At 34.3% G+C, this 16,388-nt stretch overlaps 1 long non-coding RNA gene across 1 annotated transcript; it reads right to left on the bottom strand.

Annotated features, from left to right (window-relative positions):
- Nucleotides 1-10,009: 10,009 nt before the first annotated feature.
- On the bottom strand, nt 10,010-15,626 carry LOC105440972. The gene is made up of 5 exons (XR_004065477.1): nt 15,321-15,626; nt 13,664-13,774; nt 11,992-12,110; nt 11,485-11,586; nt 10,010-10,720 (listed from the first exon to the last, which is right to left on the bottom strand). It is a non-coding gene; the product is annotated as an uncharacterized LOC105440972 (long non-coding RNA).
- Between the last annotated feature and the right edge of the window lie 762 nt (nt 15,627-16,388).

Here is a 16,388-nt window from a genome sequence, read left to right as displayed (position 1 = left end):
ATGTATAAATTATGAAAATAAAATAAAAATCAGTGACTGCTAAAGAACTTGTCTAAATTGAAATTAAAGCAACACATTGAATTGTTTGGATACTTCTAAAAACTAAGTTAAAAAAATGTCTACTCACTTGATTTCTTCTACGGAATAGGGCCTTGGTGACCCGTCGTATGGCCCTTGAAGTCGAGGCAATGCTGATCCAATGCATTGTCCCAACAGTCGTCAAGAGGGCCCCCGAAGCAAAAAATGCTAGCGCTAGAAATATCTGCAATGAAGCAGGGAGGGCCCTCGATCTTCCTGTTGGGTGTTCGAGATCAATACGGAGGAGATGTATGAGGTAGATGCATCCCCGGCGAGAGAACCGATACCTCTTACGGAGCTCTGTGTCGCAATAGGCGTCTAAGGGGTTGGTTCGATCCCTAAAAACTCTCTCTCGCCGGAGAGCTCTACCGACAGCTTCCTCCACCATGGCAGCCATTTTACATGTAGATTTACGCATGACTTAAGCAGAATTACGCAGGGTCTGGACCCTGCGTAATTCTAAGCATGACTTAGTGCAGTTACGTATGACCTAAACCTTTGTGAAACATAATATACTTATGACCTAGAATCTACGCATGACTTAGCCACTTACGTAGGACTTTGGGCTTTACGCAGGACTTTATGCAGGACTTAACTCTTTGTGAAACACCTCCCAGTTCTTTTAAGCAAGAAACAAGTTAAGATAATCATACAATACGTGACTTTCTGAAAGACGAAAAATTTAATTTTTAAACTGATGGTTAGAAGTGATCAAGGAAAAGTGGTATTATTTCTACAACACCCAATCATTCTAACGTGATGAGCTAAACAAAAGCGTAGAAGTGAAAAGATGAACAAGATTTGGAAAAAGGACCAGAACATATTTTAAAAAATATATATATTTGAATTTAGATGAATACTTACCGCCTATGAACAAAGGATGAGGGTAAAAGGAACACAAATACAGATTATATTAGATTACACTTAATATACAAGTGATACTCATCTTTTTTTCATTTCTCTCTCTTTATGGGGAAAAAGGATATCATCAATTGGAAGCATAGAAGATAATGTCGTGCCTTCATTTTTAAGTGGCATTCACATGGTTGCAATGGCTTAGGAAACATATCTTTATCATTGTGCACGAATATCACTTTTTACCGAAGGACTACAACACCAGTTCTTTTAAGTAAGAAAAAAGTGAAGATAATCATACAATACGTGACTTTCTGAAAGACGAAAAATTTAATGTTTAAACTGATGGTTAGAAGTGATCAAGGAAAAGTGGTATTATTTCTACAACACCCAATCATTCTAACGTGATGAGCTAAACAAAAGCGTAGAAGTGAAAAGATGAACAAGATTTGGAAAAAGGACCAGAACATATTTTAAAAAAAGATATATTTAAATTTAGATGGATACTTACCGTCTTTTTATCAAAGGATGAGGGTAAAAGGAACACAAATACAGATTATATTAGATTACACTTAATATACAAGTGATACTCATCTTTTTTTCATTTCTCTCTCTTTATGGGGAAAAAGGATATCATCAATTGGAAGCCTAGAAGATAATGTCGTGCCTTCATTTTTAAGTGGCATTCACATGGTTGCAATGGCTTAGGAAACATATCTTTATCATTGTGCACGAATATCACTTTTTACCGAAGGACTACAACACCAGTTCTTTTTAAGTAAGAAAAAAGTGAAGATAATCATACAATACGTGACTTTCTGAAAGACGAAAAATTTAATTTTTAAACTGATGGTTAGAAGTGATCAAGGAAAAGTGGTATTATTTCTACAACACCCAATCATTCTAACGTGATGAGCTAAACAAAAGCGTAGAAGTGAAAAGATGAAAAAGATTTGGAAAAAGGACCAGAACATATTTTTAAAAAATATATATTTGAATTTAGATGGATACTTACCGTCTTTTTATCAAAGGATGAGGGTAAAAGGAACACAAATACAAGTTATATTAGATTACACTTAATATACAAGTGATACTCATCTTTTTTCATTTATCTCTCTTTATGGGGAAAAAGGATATCATCAATTGGAAGCCTAGAAGATAATGTCGTGCCTTCATTTTTAAGTGGCATTCACATGGTTGCAATGGCTTAGGAAACATATCTTTATCATTGTGCACGAATATCACTTTTTACCGAAGGACTACAACACCAGTTCTTTTAAGTAAGAAAAAAGTGAAGATAATCATACAATACGTGACTTTCTGAAAGACGAAAAATTTAATTTTTAAACTGATGGTTAGAAGTGATCAAGGAAAAGTGGTATTATTTCTACCGAAGGACTACAACACCAGTTCTTTTTAAGTAAGAAAAAAGTGAAGATAATCATATAATACGTGACTTTCTGAAAGACGAAAAATTTAATTTTTAAACTGATGGTTAGAAGTGATCAAGGAAAAGTGGTATTATTTCTACAATACCCAATCATTCTAACGTGATGAGCTAAACAAAAGCGTAGAAGTGAAAAGATGAACACGATTTGGAAAAAGGACCAGAACATATTAAAACAAATATATATATTTCAATTTAGATGGATACGTACCACCTATAAACAAAGGATGAGGGTAAAAGGAACACAAATACAGATTATATTAGATTACACTTAATATACAAGTGATACTCATCTTTTTTCATTTATCTCTCTTTATGGGGAAAAAGGATATCATCAATTGGAAGCCTAGAAGATAATGTCGTGCCTTCATTTTTAAGTGGCATTCACATGGTTGCAATGGCTTAGGAAACATATCTTTATCATTGTGCACGAATATCACTTTTTACCGAAGGACTACAACACCAGTTCTTTTAAGTAAGAAAAAAGTGAAGATAATCATACAATACGTGACTTTCTGAAAGACGAAAAATTTAATTTTTAAACTGATGGTTAGAAGTGATCAAGGAAAAGTGGTATTATTTCTACAACACCCAATCATTCTAACGTGATGAGCTAAAAAAAAAGCGTAGAAGTGAAAAGATGAAAAAGATTTGGAAAAAGGACCAGAACATATTTTTAAAAAAAATATATTTGAATTTAGATGGATACTTACCGTCTTTTTATCAAAGGATGAGGGTAAAAGGAACACACATACAAGTTATATTAGATTACACTTAATATACAAGTGATACTCATCTTTTTTTTAATTTCTCTCTCTTTATGGGGAAAAAGGATATCATCGATTGGAAGCATAGAAGATAACGTCGTGCCTTCATTTTTAAGTGGCATTCACATGGTTGCAATGGTTTAGGAAACATATCTTTATCATTGTGCACGAATATCACTTTTTACCGAAGGATTACAACACCAGTGCATTTAAGTAAGAAAAAAGATAAGATAATCATACAATACATGACTTTCTGAAAGACAAACAATTTGAATGTTTAAACCGATGGTTAAAAAGGTTATGGAAAATGGTAGCATTTCTTAAACAACCTAGCATTCTCTCTTTGGGAGCTAAAAAAAAAGCCTAAAACGGGACTACGAATCGAAATATTAAGAAGGACGACAAATTATTATGAAAAAGGGATGACTACATTTAGATGGATACTTACGTCTTATGAACGTATCTAAAGGGTAAAGGAACATAGATAAAGATATATATTAGAATACAGTTTATTTTAAAATGATTCTCATCTTTTTCATTTCTATTTTTTTATAGGAAAGAAGGAGATCATCAGTTGAAAGCCTAAAAGATAATGTCGTGCCTTTTTGTTAAGTGGCATTCATTGTTTCAATGGTTTAGGAAACATATCTTTATCATTGTGCACGAATATCTCTTCTTACCGAAGGATTACAACACCAGTTCATTTAAGCAAGAAAAAAGATAAGATAATCATTCAATACGTGACTTTCTGTAAAAAGAACAATTTGAATTGTTAAATTGATGGTTAGAAGAGATCATGGACAAGTGGTAGCATTTCTTAAACAACCTAGCATTCTCTCTTTGGGAGCTAAAAAAAAGCCTAAAACGGGACTACGAATCGAAATATTAAGAAGGACGACAAATGATTATAAAGAAGTTAGAATCAAATTTAGATGGATACTTACGTCCTATGAACGTAGCCAAAGGGTAAAGGAACATAGATAAAGATACATATTATACAACAGTTTATATTAAAATGATAATCATGTTTTTCATTTCTCTTTTTTATGGGAAATATGGATATCATCATTTGGAAGTCTAAGAGACAATTTTAATGCCATATTTTATAAATCGCATATATGATTACAATGGTTTTGTAATATATCATAATCATTGTGCACGAATATCCCTTGTTACCGAAGGATTACCACACCAGTCCATTTAAGTAAGAAAAAAGTTAAGATAATCATACAATCCGTGACTTTCTGAAAGACGAAAAATTTAATTTTTAAACTGATGGTTAGAAGTGATCAAGGAAAAGTGGTATTATTTCTACAACACCCAATCATTCTAACGTGATGAGCTAAACAAAAGCGTAGAAGTGAAAAGATGAACAAGATTTTGAAAAAGGACCAGAAAATATTAAAACAAATATATATATTTGAATTTAGATGGATACTTACCGCCTATAAACAAAGGATGAGGGTAAAAGGAACACAAATACAGATTATATTAGATTACACTTAATATACAAGTGATACTCATCTTTTTTTCATTTCTCTCTCTTTATGGGGAAAAAGGATATCATCAATTGGAAGCCTAGAAGATAATGTCGTGCCTTCATTTTTAAGTGGCATTCACATGGTTGCAATTGTTTAGGAAACATATCTTTATCATTGTGCACGAATATTACTTTTTACCGAAGGATTACAACACCAGTTCTTTTAAGTAAGAAACAAGTTAAGATAATCATACAATACGTGACTTTCTGAAAGACGAAAAATTTAATTTTTAAACTGATGGTTAGAAGTGATCAAGGAAAAGTGGTATTATTTCTACAACACCCAATCATTCTAACGTGATGAGCTAAACAAAAGCGTAGAAGTGAAAAGATGAACAAGATTTTGAAAAAGGACCAGAACATATTTAAAAAAAATATATATTTGAATTTAGATGGATACTTACCGTCTATAAACAAAGGATGAGGGTAAAAGGAACACAAATACAGATTATATTAGATTACACTTAATATACAAGTGATACTCATCTTTTTTTCATTTCTCTCTCTTTATGGGGAAAAAGGTTATCATCGATTGGAAGCCTAGAAGATAATGTCGTGCCTTCATTTTTAAGTGGCATTCACATGGTTGCAATGGTTTAGGAAACATATCTTTATCATTTTGCACGAATATCACTTTTTACTGAAGGATTACAACACCAGTTCATTTAAGTAAGAAAAAAAGATAAGATAATCATACAATACATGACTTTCTGGAAGACGAAACATTTGAATGTTTAAACCGATGGTTAAAAAGGTTATGGAAAAATGGTAGCATTTCTAAAACAACCTAGCATTTTCTCGTGGTGAGCATTAAAACAGCCTTAAAAATGACCACGAATCAAAATATCAAGAAGGACGTCAAATGAATTTAAAGAAGTTATAATCAAATTTAGATGGATACTTACACGCTATGAACGAAGATAAAGGTTAAAGGGAAATAGATCAAGATATATATTAGAATACAGTTTATTTTAAAATGATTCTCATCTTTTTCATTTCTATTTTTTATAGGAAAGAAGGAGATCATCAGTTGAAAGCCTAAAAGATAATGTCGTGCCTTTTTTTAAGTGGCATTCATGGTTTCAATGGTTTAGGAAACGTATCTTTATCATTGTGCACGAATATCTCTTCTTACCGAAGGATTACAATACCAGTTCATTTAAGCAAGAAAAAAGATAAGATAATCATTCAATACGTGACTTTCTGTAAAACGAACAATTTGAATTGTTAAATTGATGGTTAGAAGAGATCATGGACAAGTGGTAGCATTTCTTAAACAACCTAGCATTCTCTCTTTGGGAGCTAAAAAAAAGCCTAAAACGGGACTACGAATCGAAATATTAAGAAGGACGACAAATTATTATGAAAAAGGGATGATTACATTTAGATGGATACTAACGTCCTATGAACGTAGCCAAAGGGTAAAGGAACATAGATAAAGATACATATTATACAACAGTTTATATTAAAATGATAATCATGTTTTTCATTTCTCTTTTTTATGGGAAATATGGATATCATCATTTGGAAGTCTAAGAGACAATTTTAATGCCATATTTTATAAATGGCATATATGATTACAATGGTATTTGAATATATCTTTATCATTGTTCACGAATATCCCTTCTTACCGAAGGATTACCACACCAGTCCATTTAAGTAAGAAAAAAGTTAAGATAATCATACAATACGTGACTTTCTGAAAGACGAAAAATTTAATTTTTAAACTGATGGTTAGAAGTGATCAAGGAAAAGTGGTATTATTTCTACAACACCCAATCATTCTAACGTGATGAGCTAAACAAAAGCGTAGAAGTGAAAAAGATGAACAAGATTTGGAAAAAGGACCAGAACATATTAAAAAAAATATATATATTTGAATTTAGATGGATACTTACTGCCTATAAACAAAGGATGAGGGTAAAAGGAAAACAAATACAGATTATATTAGATTACACTTAATATACAAGTGATACTCATCTTTTTTTCATTTCTCTCTCTTTATGGGGAAAAAGGATATCATCAATTGGAAGCCTAGAAGATAATGTCGTGCCTTCATTTTTAAGTGGCATTCACATGGTTGCAATTGTTTAGGAAACATATCTTTATCATTGTGCACGAATATTACTTTTTACCGAAGGATTACAACACCAGTTCTTTTAAGTAAGAAACAAGTTAAGATAATCATACAATACGTGACTTTCTGAAAGACGAAAAATTTAATTTTTAAACTGATGGTTAGAAGTGATCAAGGAAAAGTGGTATTATTTCTACAACACCCAATCATTCTAACGTGATGAGCTAAACAAAAGCGTAGAAGTGAAAAGATGAACAAGATTTGGAAAAAGGACCAGAACATATTTAAAAAAAATATATATTTGAATTTAGATGGATACTTACCGTCTATAAACAAAGGATGAGGGTAAAAGGAACACAAATACAGATTATATTAGATTACACTTAATATACAAGTGATACTCATCTTTTTTTCATTTCTCTCTCTTTATGGGGAAAAAGGTTATCATCGATTGGAAGCCTAGAAGATAATGTCGTGCCTTCATTTTTAAGTGGCATTCACATGGTTGCAATGGTTTAGGAAACATATCTTTATCATTTTGCACGAATATCACTTTTTACCGAAGGATTACAACACCAGTTCATTTAAGTAAGAAAAAAGATAAGATAATCATACAATACATGACTTTCTGAAAGACGAAACATTTGAATGTTTAAACCGATGGTTAAAAAGGTTATGGAAAAATGGTAGCATTTCTAAAACAACCTAGCATTTTTTCGTGGTGAGCATTAAAACAGCCTTAAAAATGACCACGAATCGAAATATCAAGAAGGACGTCAAATGAATTTAAAGAAGTTATAATCAAATTTAGATGGATACTTACACGCTATGAACGAAGATAAAGGTTAAAGGGAAATAGATCAAGATATATATTAGAATACAGTTTATTTTAAAATGATTCTCATCTTTTTCATTTCTATTTTTTATAGGAAAGAAGGAGATCATCAGTTGAAAGCCTAAAAGATAATGTCGTGCCTTTTTTTAAGTGGCATTCATGGTTTCAATGGTTTAGGAAACATATCTTTATCATTGTGCACGAATATCTCTTCTTACCGAAGGATTACAACACCAGTTCATTTAAGCAAGAAAAAAGATAAGATAATCATTCAATACGTGACTTTCTGTAAAACGAACAATTTGAATTGTTAAATTGATGGTTAGAAGAGATCATGGACAAGTGGTAGCATTTCTTAAACAACCTAGCATTCTCTCTTTGGGAGCTAAAAAAAAACCTAAAACGGGACTACGAATCGAAATATTAAGAAGGACGACAAATTATTATGAAAGAGGGATGATTACATTTAGATGGATACTTACGTCCTATAAACGTATCCAAATGGTATAGGAACATAGATAAAGATACATATTATACAACAGTTTATATTAAAATGATAATCATGTTTTTCATTTCTCTTTTTTATGGGAAATATGGATATCATCATTTGGAAGTCTAAGAGACAATTTTAATGCCATATTTTATAAATGGCATATATGATTACAAAGGTTTTGGAATATATCATAATCATTGTGCACGAATATCCCTTTTTACCGAAGGATTACAACACCAGTTCATTTAAGTAAGAAAAAACATAAGATAAACATACAATCCGTGACTTGATGAAAGTCGAACAATTTGAATTTTTAAACCGATGGTTACAAGTGGTTATGGACAATGGGTAGCATTTCTTAAACAACCTAGCATTCTCTCGTGGGGAGCTTAACAAAAACCTAAAACGTGACTACGACTCGAAATATTAAGAAGGACGACAAATGATTATAAAGAAGGGATGATTAAATTTAGATGGATACTTACGTCCTATTAACGTAATCAAAGGGTAAAGGAACATAGATAAAGATACATATTAGATTACAGTTTATATTAAAAAAATAATCATCTTTTTCATTTCTCTTTTTTATGGGAAATATGGAGATCATCATTTGGAAGTCTAAGAGACAATTTTAATGCCATATTTTATAATTTGCATATATGGTTACAATGGTTTTGGAATATATCTTTATCATTGTTCACGAATATCCCTTCTTACCGAAGGATTACCACACCAGTCCAATTAAGTTAGACAAAACATAATATAAACATACACTACGTGCCTTTATGAAAGACAAACACTGAGAATCTTTTAACCGATGGTTAGAAGTGGTAAAGAACAAGTGGAGGCATTTCTAAAACAACTTAGCATTCTCTCGTGCTGAGCTACAAAAAAGCCTAAAACGGGACTACGAATCGAAATATTAAGAAGGACGACAAATTATTATGAAAAAGGGATGATTACATTTAGATGGATACTTACGTCCTATGAACGTCGCCAAAGGGTAAAGGAACATAGATAAAGATACATATTATACAACAGTTTATATTAAAATGATAATCATGTTTTTCATTTCTCTTTTTTATGGGAAATATGGATATCATCATTTGGAAGTCTAAGAGACAATTTTAATGCCATATTATGATAAATGGCATATATGATTACAATCGTTTTGGAATATATCATAATCATTGTGCACGAATATCCCTTCTTACCGAAGGATTACCACACCAGGGCCCCGTATTATAAAGATTTATAATCAAGCGGAAGTTGAATAAATCAAGCGGAAGTTGGATAAATCCAGCGCATCTTTGACAAATCCAGCGGATCTCTTTAAATCAAGCGGAAGTTTGATAACCCGTATTATAAAGATTCATGATCAAGCGGAACTTTGACAAATCAAGCGGATCTTTGACAAATCCAGCGGATCTTTTTAAATCAAGCGGAAGTTTGATAACACGTATTATAAAGAAAGTTCCGCTTGATATCAAGCGGAAAATCCAGCGGATCTTTGATAATTCATTGTAACTTTCCGCTGGATTTTTATCAAGTGGTAAGTTACAATTGAAGATGGCAGCAATACTGCAAGTTCTGCAGGAAGAGGCCGGTAGGCAACTACGGAGGGAATGAGTCTTCCGAGACAGAGTAGACCCTCTGGATAGGTCCGACAGTGAAATCTGGCGGAAATACAGGTTCACAAGGGCTGGCCTACTCTGTCTCGTGGATCAACTTGCCCCTGCATTAAGTCATCCCACTACCAGGAATTGTAGTTTAACAGTCATACCAACGGTAACATTTACCGCAGCTCCTTGAGGTGCAGTAAATGTTGTTATTGCTTTGTTTTTCCATAGACCTGTGTCCAAAGAAAGCAATTTTTTTAATCTCCCATAGGCTGGTGTACAAATTCAGTATATTCTGCCATTCTTTTCACTAACTTCACATTATTCAACATCCATGCCATTCAAACCTCAATCCGACAATACAGGGAAACATTCCCTATGTCATTAAGTTCACATCAATCTATCTTGCTTCTCTCCTTGAAAATCAGCCTTCATGTCCAGTGAAGATGGACACCTCACTTGCATTGTACATGGAAATATCCATTCACTGATCTCCACACAAAGAACTATCCTGAAATGATGACAATAATTAACAGATCAATTCATTAGTAATTAAGTTAGGATTTTAATTCATTTGATCCCTTGCTCGAAGGGTTTACAGGAGAGCAGAGGGGGAGGGGGGTTGCAGCTTGAGGTTCTTGAGGTTTCTTATCAAATTTAGAACCTTAACTGTACCTTAAGGCTAATACCAGTTACATAAATCAATGCTTCATCAAGTGTTTATTACGATTTGTTCAAAATGGCTGGTCGAGTTTTGTGCAGTAGTGCTTCAATCCATTAATTTAGTACATGTATAATGCAAGTAGTCCACAGTCAGGAGGGTCACAGACTCCTCTACCTCCACTGTCTTATCTTGATTCCTGAAGAGCCATGTGTCTGATTACAGATGAACTTGAGAGAGGTATCCACATTGTTTTGGAGTTGCACGCTCCTTCTGCTGACTGCTCCTCTTTAGCCACTACTGAAGACAAGTCCACTTGCATCTTTGTAACCAATTCTGACAAGCTGGCTGTTTATGAACAAAATATTAGTGAAAAGAAGAAAAAAAAACATTTTCAAATATTTTACAAGCACTTTAAGATGTAAAGCTGACATCATCAGTGTATTTCTTCTCCTTTTTTTCTTCTACTTATTCTAGTAATCTTCAAAAGGCTATTAGTTTCAAATAATGTTGCAAAATTGTTTTTGAGTTTCTGATAGTATAATTATCAAATAAACATTTACTTTACTTGTATTAAAGAGATCTGTTGCAGAGCTAGAGCCATGAGCGCCCCGGAGTGTGTGTGCGCTCTATAAATTTACACTATTATTATTATTATGATCATTAACATACCGTTTGCTTGACAGGAGTACATTCCTTTTTTTTTCATGCTTTGTTTTGTGCCGGTAAACAAACATATTTGTTATTTATTACACTTCTGGGGCGAATACCTCCAGGATATAGCCACATGCGATAATAAGGCCTTGTATTGCTAGGCTGACCACCCCCCCCCCCCCTCCCCCCCCCCCAAAAAAAAAAATAATAATAATAATAATAATAATAATGATAATAATAATAATTATAATAATCAAAATATAAATAAATATTTTAATCAATAACCATTTTAATTCTAAAAAATCATCAACAAAAATTCCTATATATTTAAAGGAGATTAAATCATTACTAAAGCAAATGTTGAATGTAGACCGTTACTGTTGGGACTGTTGTGAAAGTGGGATGGGTTGGTTGACGATTGCAACTGAAATTTCATGCTCTTCTATTGGGCAACTTACATGTACTTCAGACTCTGTCATCTGGCCTCTGAGCTTAAGACAGCAAGGTCCTCGTTGTGTCTACCATATCATCATGAGCTTCTGCATTACATGTACAGGCACCTGTTTGTATAATGACATACAATGAATTCGCTTTTATGGCATGTTCCTGAAAGCACTGTAAGATAATAATTATAAAGTGAACAGCAGGGTATGTTTTTGCAGAAATTTTAGAACTTTAAGTAAGGGTGTAATAAAAATAAAATATCAACTTTGAACAACACCAGTACAGTATGTAGAAAGGGATTTAGCGTTGAATACCTAACTTTGGGTCTGGCAATGTTTTAAAACATTTATGTTTTGCAATAGATCCAGAATTAAGGTGAATTAATTTTAGTGTTACAGCATAACCAGTAAACAATTGCCAATGTCGTAAAAATTGCATACATTTTTTAATTGGTATTATCTCTATATCTTTCCCAGATTGGTTAAACAACGTGTACAAATGTAATATTGATTATGAATTACCAGTCCATTGTGCTTTGCTCCTACAAGAGGCCATCGTTTTGAGGTAAAGGGCAGACATTCAAGGCTGGAACCTCAAGGCACCCCATGATCTCTCGACAGGAAGCCGTCCTTCTCAATTCCTGGAACAGAATTATAAACATTTCAATAAATATTGACAATACATGTAAGAAAATACAAAACGAAATAGTATAGTATTAATGACTGCTTTGAGAGAAATAGTTGTTTTATTACGCTCAAGGGAAGGTTAGAATTGTGCTATTCCCCGAGGCTTGCCGAGGGGAATAGCCCAATTGTAACCTTCCCGAGAGCGTATGAAAACAACTATTTCTCGAATATTAAAGCAGTCATTAATACTTTTATATGCCGAAAAAAAATAGACTAAAAAATAAAAAATAAAAAATACTTTATTTTTTTGGTCGAAGATGAGATTCGAACTCTTGCGTACAAAAGGTGATGTATCTAAAGTCAGCGCCTCAGACCTCTCGGCCATGGCGCGCTATTAATCTGCTTGGCAGTTTTGTACGATATATACATTAAAATGGATTGAAACCGGCTTCGCGTGTGATGAATGCTTCGCAAAAGCTCCATATACGGACTCTTCTTTTACTTTTGCAATGCATATTGGCACGAACTTAGATCAAGATCTATCGGCAGATGTTGTTTTTTTGTTTTTGGAAGTTTATTTTCGTCTTCATGTCAACAATGCAAGATAAAATTGTCGGTAAGATCGATCGAGATTCAATTGTATTGAAATTACCGACCAATCCTTCGCACACATACGGCATCCTCCATCGCTCAAACCATTTTTTAACATGTAAACCTATGGGGTAACCATGGAGGCTGACCAACTTTTTTTAATAACCATGGTTATTAAAAATATTGAAATGTTTTATGCATGGTTACCGAGAATTTTACAGGAACAGTTGAAGTTTATGAATGCAATTCGACCAATCAGATGGCTGGATTTCTTAAGTGAGGTATATAACATTATTTAATATTTTAGTTTTCTTCAATGTATACTTTTTTTAGCAAAATTCAAAGGTCAGTTATGTATTCTTTTTGCTTGTCATTCCTTTCCATGTATTGGATTTCCCTCCCCCTTTCTACATGAGCTACAAATGTTAATTCTAAAAAGAGATATATTTGAAATAAACACTACAGCAACTTGTTAGTAGACATCTATACTTCTTGATGCATACCGGCACATAGACACAGTGGCGGATCAAGGCCCCCCCCCCCCGCTCAAGGGGGGGGGGGTGCAATTTTTCAAATTTACGAGGGGCCCCCAAAAAAATATTAGTGCTCACTACCCCACCCCCCACTGAGCGAATTATCGACCGGCGCGATTTCCAATTTTAGAAGAAAAAAAATTAGTGCTCACTACCCCCCCCCCCCCCGCCCCCCCCCCCCCCCCCCCCCCCCCTCGAGCGAAATATTTGCCGGCACGATTTTCAATTTCAGCACACTAAATTTCAAATTGATTTCAAATTTGGCCCCCCCCCCAAGAAATCCTGGATCCGCGCCTGCATAGACACCCCCCTGAAAGGATCTTCTCAAACCAGCCCTTTGCACCCCCCTCCAACTTGGCCTTGACCTCCCTCATTTCAAAATTTTCTTTTACTTGACAAAACTATACAGATCAAGTTATAAGATCAAAGATAAATATATTTACCTTCTCTCATGGTGCATGGTGGTCTGTTCTCTCCAGGACATTTTTTGTTTCAAGCACATTCTCAAAGAAGGCAAGCATTTGGTATGGCAACAAGTCTCTCTGTACATTTTCCTGTTAAAGTGAGTGGGGGAGGGGAGTGCTAATTCTTAGAATTAAAAAATAAGCATGATCTTGGCATTGATGAGCATTTTCAAAAAAATTGTTTTAAAAGATGTGTAAGACTCGAAAGAAAAAAAGTCATGCAAGGAAAACTTTATATCTACATGTAAATTACTACAGGGGGAGGGGGTCAAATTGACCCCACTTAACATAGGGTTACGACACCTGGGAGCATCACAGTGAGTTTTGTTTCAAGCACATAGGGTCTACTCAAAGAAGGCAAGCATTTGGTACTGCAACAAGTTTCTCTGTACATTTTCCTGTAAAAGTGAATGAGGGGGGGGGTGGGGGTTAATTCTTAGAATTAAAAAATGAGCATTTTCAAAAAAATGTTTTAGAAGATGTGTAAGACTCAAAAGAAAAAAAGTCACGAAAGGAAAACTTTATATCTGCCGCGGTTCCGGAGTAGTAATAACTAATAGTACAGGGGGGGGGTCAAATTGACCCCCCCCCCCCCCAGTTAACATAGGGTTAAGACAGCTGCGAGTATCACAGTGAGTTAGGCCTAGATCTAGATCTAGTCCATGCAATTACTGTCTGATTTTGTAATCAAATCTGGTCACTTTGTCACAAAATCAGTACTTGGACTAACTGTTTACTTCAGGTGGGGGGTTTATCGGGTACTGGGCACTGAGGGAGAGGGCGAATCACTTGAGACATTCAAATTCAAGGGCAGGCCGGCCTGGTTGCAAAATAGCAAGGTTCAGTTACTGACAACAAAAGTCAGTAAGTACGCCTAGATCTATGTTTGCACAAGACTACGCAAAAAATAAAGATCTAGACTAGACCTAGGCCTAGTTAGAGTCTAACTTAGTCTAGATCACTCCAGCAAAGGCAAAGCTAAGTATTATAGTCTAGACTAGGCCTAGACTAGGTTCCTAATAATCTAGGGTCTAGTCTAGGACTAGATCGAGGCCTACATATTTATTTTTTACGTAGGCCTAGATCTAGATCTAGACGAGTCTAACTTTAGTTTAGAAGTCTAGACCCTAGACTAGTCGACGATCGACTTTATTTTTTTAGTAACTTTATTAAAGTTTAAGTTTCGCCATGCAAAGTGTGACTTCTAATGTCGATTTCTATTTAATAATTTATAGATCTAGATTAGACTAACTAGAGTCTAGTGAAATCTAGACACTATTTTGGTTCTTGCAATTTATTGCAGGAGTTGCTGTTTTGATAGTTAGGTTGCAATAAAACTGGATTTTCGGTTCTAAATTAATTAAACCGACAGCCAACTCCGGATAATTACAGCATCGGATGACAGTAGTGACTGATGCCAAAGTGCCCGGCACTAGGCCGGGCGCTACACGCAGCTTCCGCTGTCGACTCTTGCCCACTGCATGCCGCACGAAACTGGTCAATCACTCGCACACGAGCTATCATAATCTATCTTTGTTTAACCGCCAGAAAAGTATTGACAAATAAAAAAAGCACATAGATGTCGAGTTATGAAATTAATTCTTCGTATTGGGTAATAAATATGACTTGTACTTACGGAATTGCTACGAAAAACAATGTCAAGCTCAGAAATTGGGTTCATTGGGGTTCATTGTTGCGCTGACGATGGTAGACGACACTGAAAGCAAAATAGTGCAACTGCGCATGAGCCAAGTCGTAGCCTTGCCGCTAGTCGCCTCTTTAATTATAAACTATAGTTTTTTAACCGCGAATCCATTGTAACTCACGCTTGATTTCCAAGGGCGTTTATAATACGGAAATCGGCTATTGAGTTACAGTTGATTGTGAGATACGCTGGATTATAATGATGAATCCAACTTACGCTGAATCTTTATAATACGGGGCCCTGTCCATTTAAGTAAGAAAAAAGTTAAGATAATCATACAATACGTGACTTTCTAAAAGACGAAAAATTTGAATTGTTAAATTGATGGTTAGAAGAGATCATGGACAAGTGGTAGCATTTCTTAAACAACCTAGCATTCTCTCTTTGGGAGCTAAAAAAAAAAGCCTAAAACGGGACTACGAATCGAAATATTAAGAAGGACGACAAATGATTATAAAGAAGTTAGAATCAAATTTAGATGGATACTTACGCACTATGAACGAAGACAAAGGGTAAAGGGAAATAGATCAAGATATATATTAGAATATAGTTTATATTAAAATGATACTCATCTTTTTCATTTCTCTCCCTTTATGGGGAAAAAGGATATCATCAATTGGAAGCCTAGAAGATAATGTCGTGCCTTCATTTTTAAGTGGCATTCACATGGTTGCAATGGTTTAGGAAACATATCTTTATCATTGTGCACGAATATCACTTTTTACCGAAGGATTACAACACCAGTTCATTTAAGTAAGAAAAAAGATAAGATAATCATACAATACGTGACTTTCTGAAAGACGAAAAATTTGAATTGTTAAATTGATGGTTAGAAGAGATCATGGACAAGTGGTAGCATTTCTTAAACAACCTAGCATTCTCTCTTTGGGAGCTAAAAAAAAAAAAGCCTAAAACGGGACTACGAATCGAAATATTAAGAAGGACGACAAATGATTATAAAGAAGTTAGAATCAAATTTAGATGGATACTTACGCACTA

This window comes from Strongylocentrotus purpuratus, unplaced genomic scaffold, assembly GCF_000002235.5.
Source record: "Strongylocentrotus purpuratus isolate Spur 01 unplaced genomic scaffold, Spur_5.0 spur5_scaffold_20, whole genome shotgun sequence".
In the NCBI taxonomy this organism is placed as follows: Eukaryota; Metazoa; Echinodermata; class Echinoidea; order Camarodonta; family Strongylocentrotidae; genus Strongylocentrotus; species Strongylocentrotus purpuratus.
This window is presented reverse-complemented; position numbering and strand designations above follow the sequence as displayed.